Genomic DNA, 13,908 nt, shown 5'->3' with positions numbered 1-13,908 from the left:
TGAGATCTTGGGAACACCTTGCCCAGGGAAGCTGAGGCTGCCCCTGGATCCCTGGAAGTGTCCAAGGCCAGGCTGGACAGGGCTTGGAGCACCCTGGGATGGTGGAAGCTGTCACTGCCCGCACAGGGTGGAAAAAGATGATCTTAAGGTCCCTTCCAGCCCAAACATTGCAGGATTTTAAGATCAGAGGGCACTGAGCAGGTGCAAATGCAGTTAGGCCTCCCTCCCACCTCCCTCTTATTAATAAAAACCAGACCCCAGACTAACAGTACCCGCCTTTAATGTAAAGCTTTATACACTTAAAAGAAACACTTAAACCACTTGGACAATGGGGTGAATTTGAATATTTTGGCCTGTTGGAGTATTCCCATCTTAGGGATGAGGGAACTGTATGTTCAGATGGGGTGGGGTTCTCTGCAGTGCCCACCCAGCCTGGAGGAAGCTCCTGAACCAGAGCTGTGGGCTGTGTGGGACTGAGCTCAGGATGAGCTTCACCCCTTGAGAGGGGACACGGACTCAGGGAGGTGTCTCCCAGCTGGGTTTGCTGGTTTGCCTTTTTACTGAGCTGCTGGTTTGATGTTTCAATGAGAGCAACTCTAATGAAAGCAAAATATATATTGAAAAAAAAAAAACCATGAGAAATGTAAAACTGAAAAAGCAAAGAGAAAAAACTCAAATGGATTATTTGTTTGTTTGTTTGATTGATTGAATCTCCTGGTCCCTGTTGTTTTTGAGGCCTGGTTGATGGCTGTGAAGGTTGGGAGCTGGCAGACCTGAGTCCTGATCTGAACATTCCTTTTCCCAAAGAGGCTGCAAGCTGTCCAAAGACAGGAGGTGAGTTAAGGCAGGTATTTAATCCTGGTTTACTGGAACAGGACTTTGGAGAGGTCAGGACTAAGGCCTCAAAGCCTCACAGGAAGTTTGTAGTGGCATAAGGAATTGTTCTCAGGCCCTAAGTCTTCTCTTCAATGAGGCAGCCTAAGGCCTCCACTGATGATTTTGTGTTGTTTCTGAGCATCTGACAGAAAACTGGTTATAAAGGAAAAAGAAAAATGAGAGGGAAAAAAGATAAGAAAGAAAGAAAGAGAAGAAAGAGAAGAAAGAGAGGGAAGGGAAGGGAAGGGAAGGGAAGGGAAGGGAAGGGAAGGGAAGGGAAGGGAAGGGAAGGGAAGGGAAGGGAAGGGAAGGGAAGGGAAGGGAAGGGAAGGGAAGGGAAGGGAAGGGAAGGGAAGGGAAGGGAAGGGAAGGGAAGGGAAGGGAAGGGAAGGGAAGGGAAGGGAAGGGAAGGGAAGGGAAGGGAAGGGAAGGGAAGGGAAGGGAAGGGGAAAGGGGGAAACGGGGGAGAGGAGACGAGAGGAGACGAGAGGAGACGAGAGGAGACGAGAGGAGACGAGAAGTCCTTGAGTGGAGTAGGTGAGAAATGAAGGTAAATGAGTAGAGATTTGGCCATGGAGGGATCAGTTCTACAGGGACAGCTCCTGGAATCCAAACACCCACAGAAAGTGATGCCTCACCTTGTGATCAGAACTGGTTTCTGTGGCTCACGTTCCTGGGCCACGTCCCCGTGCCCTGGGAGCAGGACAGGCCCCGGGCACCAGAGGAGGAACAAAGGCCAAGCTCAGCCCTGTTTGCTCACTCCACGCACTGTTGTCTTCCATCAGATAAGCCCCTGGCCAGAGGATGGAATATTTCCAGATCCAAATCAGCCAGAAAAGAAGTGAGACTGCGAGACAAACAGCAGAGCTCTCGAGTTTCATCTGTCTGAGGAATGTTCCTGTCATATGATGGGGACCAGGCTGCCATTCCCAGGCACTGGGAGCCTTCTGGTTCCATCCTGCTCCAGGCTGTGCCTCTTGCTGCAGGTGGGTTTTCCTGCAGCAGGATTTTACCCATGAAACAGCACAAGCAAGGGAAACAGCAAAGGGAAATTTAGGTTGGATGTTAGGAAAAAGTTTTTTACTGAAAGAGTGATAAAGTTCTGGAATTGTCTGCTTGGGGAGGTGGTGGAGCCACCATCCCTGGATGTGTTTAACAAAGCCTGGGTGTGGCACTGGGTGCCAGGGTTTAGTTGAGGTGCTGGGGCTGGGTTGGACTCGATGATCTTGAAGGTCTCTTCCAACCCGGTGATTCTGTGAATTCTGATTCTGTGATTCTGTGAAACTGGCAAAGGGGCATGAAGGAATCAGGTGCTGGGAGGAAAAGTCACCCCTGCCCTGCTGTGGCTGGGCTGTGGCTCTGGAACTGCCATGACAGAGAAGTGGGAGGGCTACAGGTGACAGGAGCCAGCCCTGGGGGGACACTCTGGGGGCAAGAGACTGGCAGGTGACAAAATCCTGTGGTGGCTCTCCACAGCCACATGTCCAGAGAGGAGCAGGAGGTTATTCCACTGGCCTGCCCTGTCAGAGAATCAAAAACTTTGCAGCTTTTGCCTTTATTTTACTTTCTAAGCTGGAAGAAAGCCAGGACTTAATGGATGTCATTCAGCCAAAATATATTTACCAGCTTTTCTTGCTTTCCCTGTGACTTTTGGCCAGCTGGAGTATTTTAATTGGAGGCAAAGCAAAGACTGCTTTAAAGTGCTGTGGGTACAGAAGCAGTTTTTAACCAGCCTGTCCAAAGAGTGCCTGTGCTGAGAGCCAGCCCAAGTGTGCACAGGGACACTCCAAAGAAAATCTCCTCCCCAGTTATTACCTGCAGAAGACAAAATTCTGAAAATTAAATGGAGAAAACAAACTTCTAAAAGCATTTAATTGATTTGGCCAGTTTTACAGAATACCAAATTTATGACCTGGTTGCTTTTGAGCTGCAAATCCATTTTTTTTTTCCTGTTATTTTTGCTGTTTCATTGGAGAAAACAATGAACACTGTTTTTACAGGGTAGAGTTAATGAAGGATTTCAAAGAGAAGGCAGGAATTTCACTCCAGCTTCACACATCTCACCAGCACTGCAGGAGATATTCCATGTGCTCCATGGCAGGAATTCCAAGGTCAGTGGCTCGTGCTGTCATTGTCTGTCCTTGTTTTATCCCAGCTCGTGGCCGTGGCTTTGTAAAGCCACCACTCTCCCTCAGCTCGTTTGTTCGAGGTTCTGACAGCAGCAGGAAAGATTCCCAAATCCCTGCTCTGGATGGAGGTGCTGTCAGCAATCAGTGGGCTTGGCAAACAGTGGCAGAGATTTGGGGTGTTTGCTAATCCTGGTCTAACACAGCCATAAAAGCATTAATAAAAATCAGAGAGAAAACCTCAGGAATTCCTTTCCCGCTGCTTCCAGTCCAAAGCAGGGGTGGCTTTGAATTTGCAGCGCTCTGAAGGAGGAATGGCAGAGGCTCTCCTGGATTTGGAACTTTGAATCAAATAAAAAAGGTTGGAAAAGACCTCCAAGATCACCAAATCCCAGCTTCAACCAAATCCCACTATTCTTACAAATTTGCTTGGGTTTTGGACACTTTTTGGATGCTTTTTGGACACTTGTTCCCTTGGTGCCACCACCATCCCTAAACTGAGCTTTTTAAGGGTTTCCTGCTGCCAAGGATGAATTTCTCACATCCAAAAAGCTCATTTTTCACATCCAGCCTATGAACTGGTCCTGTTGGCATTGCCAGCTCAGGGGAAGGGTTATGGAGAACATTCCAGAAGAAGGGTGCAGCCAGGAAACAGTGTCAGGATGAGAGGAAATGGCCTCAAGTTGCCCCAGGAGAGGCTTAGATTGGATATTAGGGAAAATTTCTTCATGGAAAGGGTTGGAAAGCCCTGGAATGGGTGGTAGAGTCCCCATCCCTGGAAAAATTACAAAAATGTGTGGATGTGGCACTGGGGGATGTGGTGCTGGACTTGATCTTAATGGTCTTTCCCAGCCTCAACAATTCCATGATTCAGTGGGCTTTGACTTGTACAGGAAGACAGAATGAAATATCTAAAGAAACCAAAAAAAATATCCAAAGAAACCAAAGAAATATCAAAACCAACCAAAGAAATATCAAAACCAACCAAAGAGACTTTAAAACAAACCCCCCCAAAACCCCCTGAAATTCTGCTGTGAACTTGAACCTGTGGCTCCTCAACCTGAGTTGGAATCCAGAGCCAACTTTTGGAGCCTTCCTGGTGTGTCTGTGTTGATAAGAGAGGAGGAGAATGGCCCAGAGAGGATTAAACCCCTGAGCAAATACCCCAGGCAATCTCTGCCTTTGTGCCTGTGGCCATTCTGGGTTAAACATTTCCAAGCTCCTTTCTTAAAATAGATCAGGAAGAGATTTCTGAGCTCGGATCTGATTCCCACCAAAATTAATGTGGTTTTTTTCCCTCTTGTTTTCAATCATAAAAATGTAAAAAGGACACAGTAACCTTGGAAGCTTTTAAAGTTACAAATCTGAAGCCAGATTTTTTATTTTTTAAAATTTCATAAAACTTCAGGCAAATATTTTTTTAGAAAAATATTTTGGTTTTCTTCCGAGCATCTTGGCTTTGGGCAGTCTTGGGCTAAAGGTGCCAGAATGCTCCAAGAAAAGCTGATTTTGCTCTATTTCCACATTTCCTGGTGCCATGAAGTGGTAAAACAGAGTTAATGAGAAAGAAATATTCAGGAATAAGATGTTTGGAGATGCACTTGCCCAAGCACTTACTAAATGAACCTTGTAACTTTTAAGGACTCTTGTCAGCTATGGAACAGGGGAAAAAGTGAATAAAAATTTTATATTGTTTATTCATGTTACAGGCACCCAATTTCATTAAAGATTCCAGGGTGAGTCAATAAGGACGTGAATAAAAGTGAAAAAATATCAGAGGAAATTCTGTTTTCTTGAATTGCAATAGGTTCTTACTCTTTAATACATAAATAACTCATAGGACTTTATTCCTCAGTGTAAGCTTTGATTTATTTTGCACTTTATTTTATATTTATATTGCATTTAACTTTTTATATATATTTTTATTGCATTTTAAAAGCAAAAAAACCCACTTTTAAAATTTCCTGAGTATGAAATTCTACTGCATGTGATGAAACAGCGTCAGCAAAAGTTCCTCTGTGTGTTTAACCCTTGTGGCTGTCATCATTCAGGAGAATTTGCAATCAAGGGTTGGGATTTGTTATGGCAGTTCCTCAGATCCGGGGATGTGGCACTGGGACCCTTCAAGGGAATTGCTGTGGCTGAGCTCAGAGGGGAGCCAGGCACCAAGAACTGGACTTTGGTCATGTTGGGAAAGGGGCTGATCTGGGACAGCCCCTGAGGAGGGGCCAGCATGGAACCGAAGTGGGAAAAGCCAAGGGATGGTGGAAAAGATGGATCTTCTGGGTAATTTATATCCATATTTGGGAAAACTGATGTGATTTTTCATCCCCAGCTCCCACTGCTTTCTGCGACAGCCAGAGGTGTCATTCCCAGCCACGGAGCTCTCTAAATTCTCTGGTGTCGCACTGGGGCATGAAATAACTCACGCATTCACTTTAGATGTAAAAGGAGGAAAAGAGGAAGTTTTATTTCTGACCTCGTAATATATAGAATTCTAAAAGTGGCAGTGGATTGGAGGTGAAATTGCCACCTCTCCAACCACACTGGTCAAACCAACAGTCCATCAATTCTCTCTTCTTACAAAGGAGAACACAAAACAATCATTATTTACATGAACAGTGTGTGAGAATTGTAGCAGAAGTATGTAAACATCAGAAGGTATAGAAAACTTTCAAAGGAACTTTAAAACTTAAAAGAACAGGGTGACACTCTGGTTTCTGCTCCTTGGAGGTGTTTTCGTCACTGCTGGAGGAGCAGTTTGGTGGTGTGGAGTCACCAAGGCTGCAAATGACCTCCAGGATCATCCCACCCAAGCTTTGCCCAAATCCCTGTTCCAAAGCTCCACGACTCCAAGTTGTTCCAAAGCTCCACATCTGCTCATTTTGATGGCTCCAGCACCACCCTGGGCCAGGCTAAACTTCTCCTCAGTGAAGAGATTTTTCCTAATGCCCAGCCTGAACTCCCCTGGCACAACTGGAGGCTGCTTCTTGTTGGATTAAGCCCTTTTCTGACCTAGACATGGGGCAACTGAGAGGCGTTTTAAAAGCTTTTATTCCATTTTCAGTCTCATGAGAAGGGTGAGACAATACAGATGTTACAATTCACACCATCACAATCAGAAGCCAAATATTTCCTAATTACAATACACTGTAAGCGTGAGTATCCCACACTTCTCCTTGTCCCATCATCTCCTAGAAGAGCCTGACCCCCCCTCAGCACAAAATCTGGTTGCAGAGAGCAGCCTGGATCAATCCAGAGCTCTCAGGACACTCCTGCTCCCAGGGAGTGGTGGATGAACCTGAATTAAGAGTTGATTTCTCTGTCGTTATTCCCTGACCAGCAGGGACACAGAGGGGAAAGAGCCCAGGGTTAAACATTTCCCTTTAACCTCACATAATGAGCTTTTTGTTGGTGTTACTGTCATGTTCTGAGTAATCTCCTGCCCTGGCACCCCACCTGTATCCTGAGGAAAGGAAAAGCCTGTCCTTGGAAGAGCAGGAGCTCAAGTGAACAATGCCAAGCGCTGTCTGTGCTCAGCATCTCCGTAAGAATGGAAAATTCAAACAAAAGCTTTTGTGTGAAGGGTGTGAGAAAGCTCTGTGCCCGTGGTGACGTCTGGAGAGTGAACCCGTGGCAGTTTATCCCATAAACAAAGCAGGAACGTCCCTGCAGGGACATTGGCTGCTCCTGGTCCTTTTTTACGCCCATTAGGGCAGAAATGTCATGGAATCCTGGAATGGTTTGGGCTGGAAGGGACCTCAAAGCCCATCCAATGCCACCCCTGCCACGGGCAGGGACACCTCCCACTGGCCCAGGCTGCTCCAAGCTCCAGCCTGGCCTGAACATCACCTCAGATTGGGGCAGGTTGAGCACCATTGATTATTTTCCCCCATTTTTGACCTTGTGGAGCTGGATTTGGTGTGGGAAATCCAGGACTCTTACACAACTGACCAATAAGATCAAGCAGAAGCTGTTTATTGTTTACACTGCACACACTTTTACAGATTCTACAAACTACTAGGATCACACTGCTTCATTGGTGCCTTTGCCTTGCTCCCTCATTTTCTGCCTCCATTTCTCAGCATCTGTGACTGGTTTCAGTCCAGGTCTTTCACAGTCCCCTGTTATCCAGTTCTTGCAATCCTGGTATTTGATTTCTCAGCTTCTTCGTTCTTATTTTAGCACAGTTTATGTCTTAGCAACCTTGATGAATTCCAGCGTCCTGAGCAAATTCTGATAGGAGCAGTGACAGGCGGCATGGCTGGTGCACACCGAGTTGTTCAGACACATTGCTGCAGCCCGGCATTCCAGGGAATGCTGCAGCCCTCAGTGACCTGCAAGGCCATCCCTGCCCACGGGCAAGCCCTGCACCAGCAGGCACCAGTTACATCAGTGCCTGTCCTGGGCCCTGGACAGGCAGTGGAGCTCACCAGACCTGGACTTACCCTAGAAACCTCATCCCACTGCCAGCTTGCCCTGATAAACCCCCTTGGAATGGCAGCCAGCCTGTGATGGGAGGGAAATGGGCAGGCAGGTCACTCAGAGAACTGCCAAGATAATGACTTCTCCAAACAGCTCTGTTTGTCCTGCAGTTTATCCAGTAAATTGCCCTGTCTGAATGGATTTGATGGGATATGGATCACAGCTTGCAGCATGTCCCCAGCCACCACGTGTGCCCCTGTTTGAACCACAGCAAACCTGAGCCTCAGCAGGTGATATTTGAAATATCTGAAATTTACTCAGCACAGCTCAGAAAATCAGTGCTGAGAGCAAATTGCCATGACAGCGGCACTGGCCAAAAATTTGGGCCATGAGTTCTCTGTCACCTCGTTGTTATTTGCACTGGTTAGAGTTTCTTTGGATTCATAATTCCCTGGAAAAGTTTTGTCAAGAAATAGTGAGGTCATAGAGGTCAGTATCTGTCATTCTTTTTGTTAAAATCTTAAACTTTAAGCCCCACTTCTGTGCCCTTTTTAAACTGAACCTCTGGATTTTATCCTTCCAAAACTTTAAGGAATGGGTGGAGTTATTGTAGGGCATGAAGCATTCAAGAACTTTTTGTTCCAGTCTGGTGTCCTGTGCTCCTGCCTCGTCCTCACAACCACTGCCCATGGGCACACTCACCCAGATGGCAACAGCAGGTCTCTAAAAATCCACTTTTTGGGGGCTGGGATGCATTTCCTGAATGTTTCCTTCCCAGTCCTTGCTCCCATACGTGGCAGGGACACACAAAGGCACCTTCCCTCCCTTTTTCACTCACATTCTGCTCTTTTCTCACATAAACTGAGCTTTTTTCATCACTCTCTGAGGGGAAATATCTGAATTACAACCATTTTTTCCCTGTCTGTGCGTTGGTGCCACCCTGGCACAGAGCTGAGGTGGCAGGGAGCCTTGGGGACACACAGGGGGACACACACCTGTGCTTGGAGGTGCCCAGGGATGAGAACAGGTGTACACAGAGAAGGGATTCATCATTTTCAACCTGAAAGCTCTCATTTCTAGGGCAAAAATAGAATAAATAGCATTTTTCTTCTGATCAGGAATGTGTGTTTAATCCTTTCTGTGAGCATTTCTGAATTTCTCCCTCACCCATCCATGTTTTTCATCCAAGAACAACCAGCTGAGCACCAAACTCCATGTTTTACCCAGGAGACACCACATGTGAGGCTTTGGTAGCAGGCTGCAGCCTGTAAAGACATTTAAAGCAGTTTTGGAGACATTGGCATTTTCCCTGTGACACCAGAGCACTCAGGCTGAGCTACCTCAATTAGCAGTTTAGTAAATGATTAATTGCATGAGCCTGGCCAAGCCATTTTAAAAGCTGCATAAATGTGAATAAATCTGTTTTACAAGGTGGGAAACAGAAGAGCCAAGCAATGCCAGAGCTAAGGGGATGGGCTGTGGAGGGGATAACGTTGGGATTGGTGCTGAATTCCAGGGGCAGGTCCCAGGGGGGATTTGGGAGTGAGGATCAGCAGGGATCACTCGCCGAGTTCCCTGGGAATGCAGAGCCTAAAAGCCAAGGAGGACAAGCCAAGTTTTACTGAGTGGAGGAGGAATTAGGAGAATTAGGAGTGATTCAGAGGCCACATCATCCTTCTCGTGCCCCGAAGTGACAGTGGCATTTCAGGCTTCTCAGCACATCATGCTGTTAAAAATTTAGAAATTGATGTAATGTGAGGATTTCAGTGTGGCTGAAGCGCTTCAGAGAAGTTTTGCAAAACTGAAATTTACTCTTGCAAATATTTTGAACAGCACTCCAGACTGTGAAAGCTTCCCTTTCACACAGGGCTTTGTTCACCATGGACCAGGACAAGGTGAAACAGAGGAAAAGCCCAGGGGGAGAAGCTGAAGTGATGGCAGAGAGTGAACAAAGCCAGGCCCCCGCTCTCCACAGCTCCAAACATTTTTATAAAGTCCTTAAGATAAGGATTGATTGCAGCCCAGGCTGTGAGGCTGAGCTGTGCCAGGTTTCACGTTGCTGACTAATTCCCCTCGCTGGTTCCAAGCCACTGACTCCAGATTTGCGTCATCAAAGGCGCTGAGTCCGAATAAGCGCGGAGGAATCGCGGCTGAAACGTTCCCGGGAGGACTTTGTGTAAGGAGGAGGCTTTGCTGCTCCCAGCTGTACTGATCTGCTCCCATCTCCACACCACAGGCTCAGACCCACCTGCAGCCCCTGGCCCAGGGCAGGATTATCCCTGGTGAGAGGAGAACAAGGGACACCTGTGTCCCGTGGCATCTCCGTGTTCCTCTTGAACGGAGACGAGGAATTGGGCTTGAATAGCTCCTTTAATACCCCTTGAAGTCAGCACTTATTATGACAAGAAGAATCTTGTTTACTTTACCCTCCCTGCATCTTGGGCAATTGTCTCTGGTTTCCTCATTTTGGGTGTCTGACAGTGCTGCCCATTTTCCTGGGGGGGCAGGAAAGAAGTACAGGACATTTCATTCTCCTTTTTGTCACCCTGCTGTCCTTCAATGAGAAATTCTGCTGTTGACAGCTCAGCTCTGCTGTTGTTGATGCAGGAGATCCCATTGCTGTTGTTTGCCAGCATACCTGCTCACTTTTATCTGTCATTTTCAACAGATGCCAGGGTTTTAACCCTTGATTCATATTTTTCCTTTCAGAAAAGCAGATTTCATGCACATCTCACTCTCAGATATTGCAGATTTTCTGATAGCAAACTCTAGGAGTGTTGGTTATTGCAAGGATGACAGAAAAAAATTGTAATTTTACCAGTACCAATTAACAAGTAATTGTACTCCACAGTATCCGTAATTCTCAGTGGATGCCAGGTTTTTAACCCTTGATTCATATATTTTTGTGGCACTTTCAGAAAAGCAGATTTTATGCACATCTCACTCTTAAATATTGCAGATTTTCTGACAGCAAACTCTAGGAGTGTCAGTTATTGCAAGGATGAAAGAACAAAAGTAATTGTACTCCACTGTATCCATAATTCTCAACTCATGCCAGGTTTTTAACCCTTGATTCATATTTTTTGTGGCACTTTCAGAAAAGCAGATTTCCTGCACATCTCAAATGTAAGCATTGCAAATTTTCTGACAGCAAACCCTAAAATTGTCACCTGTTTCAAGGATGAGAGAACAAAATTGTGCTCCATTAGATGCATAATTCTCAATAGATGCCAGGGTTTTAACCCTTGATTCATATTTTTCCTTTCAGAAAAGCAGATTTCATGCATATCTCACTCTTAAATATTGCAGATTTTCTGACAGCAAACTCTAGGAGTGTTGGTTATTGCAAGGATGAAAGAACAAAAGTAACTGTACTCCACTGTATCCATAACTCTCAATGGATGCCAAGTTTTTAACTCTTGATTAATATTTTTCCTGGTGCTTCCAGAAAAGCAGATTTCCTGCACATCTCACCCTTAAATATTGCAAATTTTCTGACACCAAACCCATTGCAAGGCTGAGAGAACAAAACAGGAACACTGAGAAATGACTGCTAAAAATAGAACAGTCGGGAGAGAGGAAGGATGTGGGAGGAAAGGAGATGAAAGAGAGATTATTTCAAAGCTTTTCATGAGGCTTTGAGAACGAGCTGTAAAAACCCTGCACAACAGAAGGTGAGGGCACCTCCTCGGGATGAGTCAATCCAAGGGAGGTTTGTGACCTCAGGGTTGGAGAGAGGTGAATCAGTACCCTTAGAAAAAGCCAAGGAGCCACCGAGTGATGCCTTAGGATTTCAGCTTTTATATTTTCTCTCAGATCCTGTCACTGCCCACCAGCCCATCCCAAACCATCACCATCAACTCCCTCAGCCTTCCAGCGCCCTGGAGAAATGAGCCCTTTGGCTGGCCATTTTCTCCTGGCAATAAAATGGTTTTGTCATTTTTGGGCAGACACAACAGTTCCTCTCCAGGCTGGGAACCAAGGACACCTCACTGCCTCAGGGCCCAGAGATGGAAACAAAAGTGAGGTGTGGGCAGCAAACTTGGGGTCAATGACTTCATCACCTGAAGCTGGAATTGGAAGATTAACCCCCAATATGCCAATGGAACAAACTTATAAAAGTGTGAAACCCGTGACCCATCATCCATTTTTGGGTGTAGCCCCTGGGGGGCTTTGCCCTAAATATCCCTGAAGACCCTTCAATAAATAGAAATGCTTTTTATTCCCTTAATTTTGTCTGGCCTCTGGTTTTAGGTAGCCCCAAAAGGCAGCACCAAGCTCCTGTGCCCTGGCTGTGACAGCGCTCAGAGCTGAGCAGGGACAGCTGATGGCACAGAAGTCGCTTCCCAACTTCCCAGGTGCTCCTGGTTTCTCATTACCCAGGGGGATTTAAAGCCCCCTGGAAAGGTCTCTCCTCCCTAGGATATTTCAGGCATGGAGGGAGGGATTCATTGGCTGAGGGCAAACTTTGGATCATATCATAACACTGTAACACTTAAGCAGAGAAAGCTGAATTTCCAAACTTCAATGGTTTTGTGGAGAGTGGGTTCACCTTAAAGCATAAAATCTTGGATTCCTGGGATGGTTTGGGTTGGAAGGCGTTGGAACCCTGGCTGCTGAGAATTCCAGCCTTTCTGTGCTGACAGACACTGACCCCCAGCAGAACTCTGCATTTGACCTGAGGCCGTGGAGAAGCTTCCAGAATGGAGTGACAGAACTGGGATTGTGGGGCTGGAGTTGGGATAGAAGTGTGTGACATCACATGGTGGGAAATTCAGAGTTTAAGGGTTTAGATTATAGTAATATATATAAAGCAAGATGGAGGTCTTGGGGTGGAGGCTGATCCTTCTTCTACACCTTCTTTTTCTTCTCCTTCTTCTTCACCTCCTTCTCCATGGATTTGGGTGGTTTTGTGTAATTGGATAAAAAAAGTCACATTGCGGGCATGGGTGGTTGGTTATTGGGTTAAAAGTAAAAATATTTTAGATGTCATTTCTTAATTGGACATTTTATCCTTAAAATGCTTTGTAGAGAGAAATAGGGATCCATTTTTAGTTTGTTGGAGTGAAGTGCTGTAGAACTCAGGGTCTGTGAGACTGTGACATAGGTAAGAACTGATAAACATCTGAGTCCAACAAGAAAAACCGTCCCGATTGAATCCTGACCTTGGCAGAGAAAAGAAGCAAAAGAATCCTCAGGGAGGGACCTTAAACCTCATCCCATTCCCCCCCTCCCACAGGCAGAGACACCTCCCACTGCCCCAGGGTGCTCCGAGCCTCAGACACTTGCAGGGATCCAGGGGCAGCTCCTGTGGGAAAGCTGTGCCAGGCCATAAACCAGAGATAAAGGTGAGCGCAGGGCAGAGCTCAGGATCCAGCCCTCCCTCTGTCCCAGAGTGTCCTGTGAGCGAGACGTCACTGGCATTTCTGTTCTAACAGCATTTTTATTACCTGCTGATTAGGGCTAGACGGGAACTGCTGGTTCCTGATGATCCCATGTTCCACAAACCCTCCCTGGAACAGCTGTTGGACTACGTTTGGGAAATGTGTGAAAATCACATTAAATTTAAATAATTTCTTATTCATATTTGGTTCAGCTGCCTCAAGGAACAGGGAATACTGGAGCAGAGAAAATCCCCTTTGAGCAATTAGTGTGTGGTTACAGTACAAACCCCTTAAAGGTCTTTCCAACCTAAATAATTCCATTTTTCCATGTTAGTGCTCAGCTGTTTCAGTAGGTTGGGACAGGTGATTTCCTTGGGGACTGAGGATTGGAGCTTGTACTTTCAGAGGTGGCTTGAAAATGCCTTTTTTTTGTCTTATAATACCTGTGGAAGGGGATCTGAAGGGGTGCAGGCTGCCCTCACTGTAAGCTCTGGTTTTGATATTGCATGGATTAATTAATGAGGGTATGGATTAATTAATGAGAGGTGGTGTCTTCCAGCAGGTCTGCAAGAACAGGAAAAAGAACAAAGTGAAACCTCCTCTCTCCATTGGCCATTCAATGTCAGAAGGGTGGCTCAGGGTGTGTACAGGGGCAGGGCACAGCTGGGTCCCCTCGGTGTCACCATGCCAGGTACCTGTCCCATCATTGTCCCCTCGGTGTCTCTGTGCCAGGTACCTGTCCCAGCCTTGTCCCTGGGTTGTCCCCATGCCGGGTACCCATTCCAGCCTTGTCCCCAGGTTGTCCCATCCCTGTGCCAGATACCTGTCCCAGCATTGCCCCCATCATTGTCCCCGTGCTGGGTACCTGTCCAAGCCTTGTCCCCGAGTTGTCCCCGTGCTGAGTACTTGTCCCAGTATTGTCCCCATCATTGTCCCCGTGCTGGGTACCCATCCCATCATTGTCCCCGTGACGGGTACCTGTCCCAGCCTTGTCCCCGGGTTGTCCCCGTGCCGGGGCCCTGTCCCATCATTGTCCCCAGGTTGTCCCTATGCCGGGTACCCATCCCAGCATTGTCCCCGGGTTGTCCCCGTGCCGG

General features: G+C 46.6%; 1 long non-coding RNA gene across 2 annotated transcripts; it reads left to right on the top strand.

The window, feature by feature from the left end:
- The first annotated feature begins 749 nt into the window (after positions 1-749).
- On the top strand, positions 750-13,519 carry LOC128820067 (uncharacterized). Of its 2 annotated transcripts, XR_008440810.1 has the most exons (4): positions 750-834; positions 1,662-1,862; positions 2,877-2,987; positions 13,374-13,519. It is a non-coding gene; the product is annotated as an uncharacterized LOC128820067 (long non-coding RNA). The 2 variants fall into 2 exon arrangements; XR_008440809.1 differs by lacking the exon at positions 13,374-13,519 and having other exon boundaries at positions 2,877-4,699.
- Positions 13,520-13,908: the final 389 nt, after the last annotated feature.

This window comes from Vidua macroura, chromosome 28 (genome assembly GCF_024509145.1).
Source record: "Vidua macroura isolate BioBank_ID:100142 chromosome 28, ASM2450914v1, whole genome shotgun sequence".
Taxonomy (NCBI): domain Eukaryota; kingdom Metazoa; phylum Chordata; class Aves; order Passeriformes; family Viduidae; genus Vidua; species Vidua macroura.
Note: the sequence above shows the minus strand (reverse complement) of the source record. Positions and strands in the feature narration are given on the sequence as shown.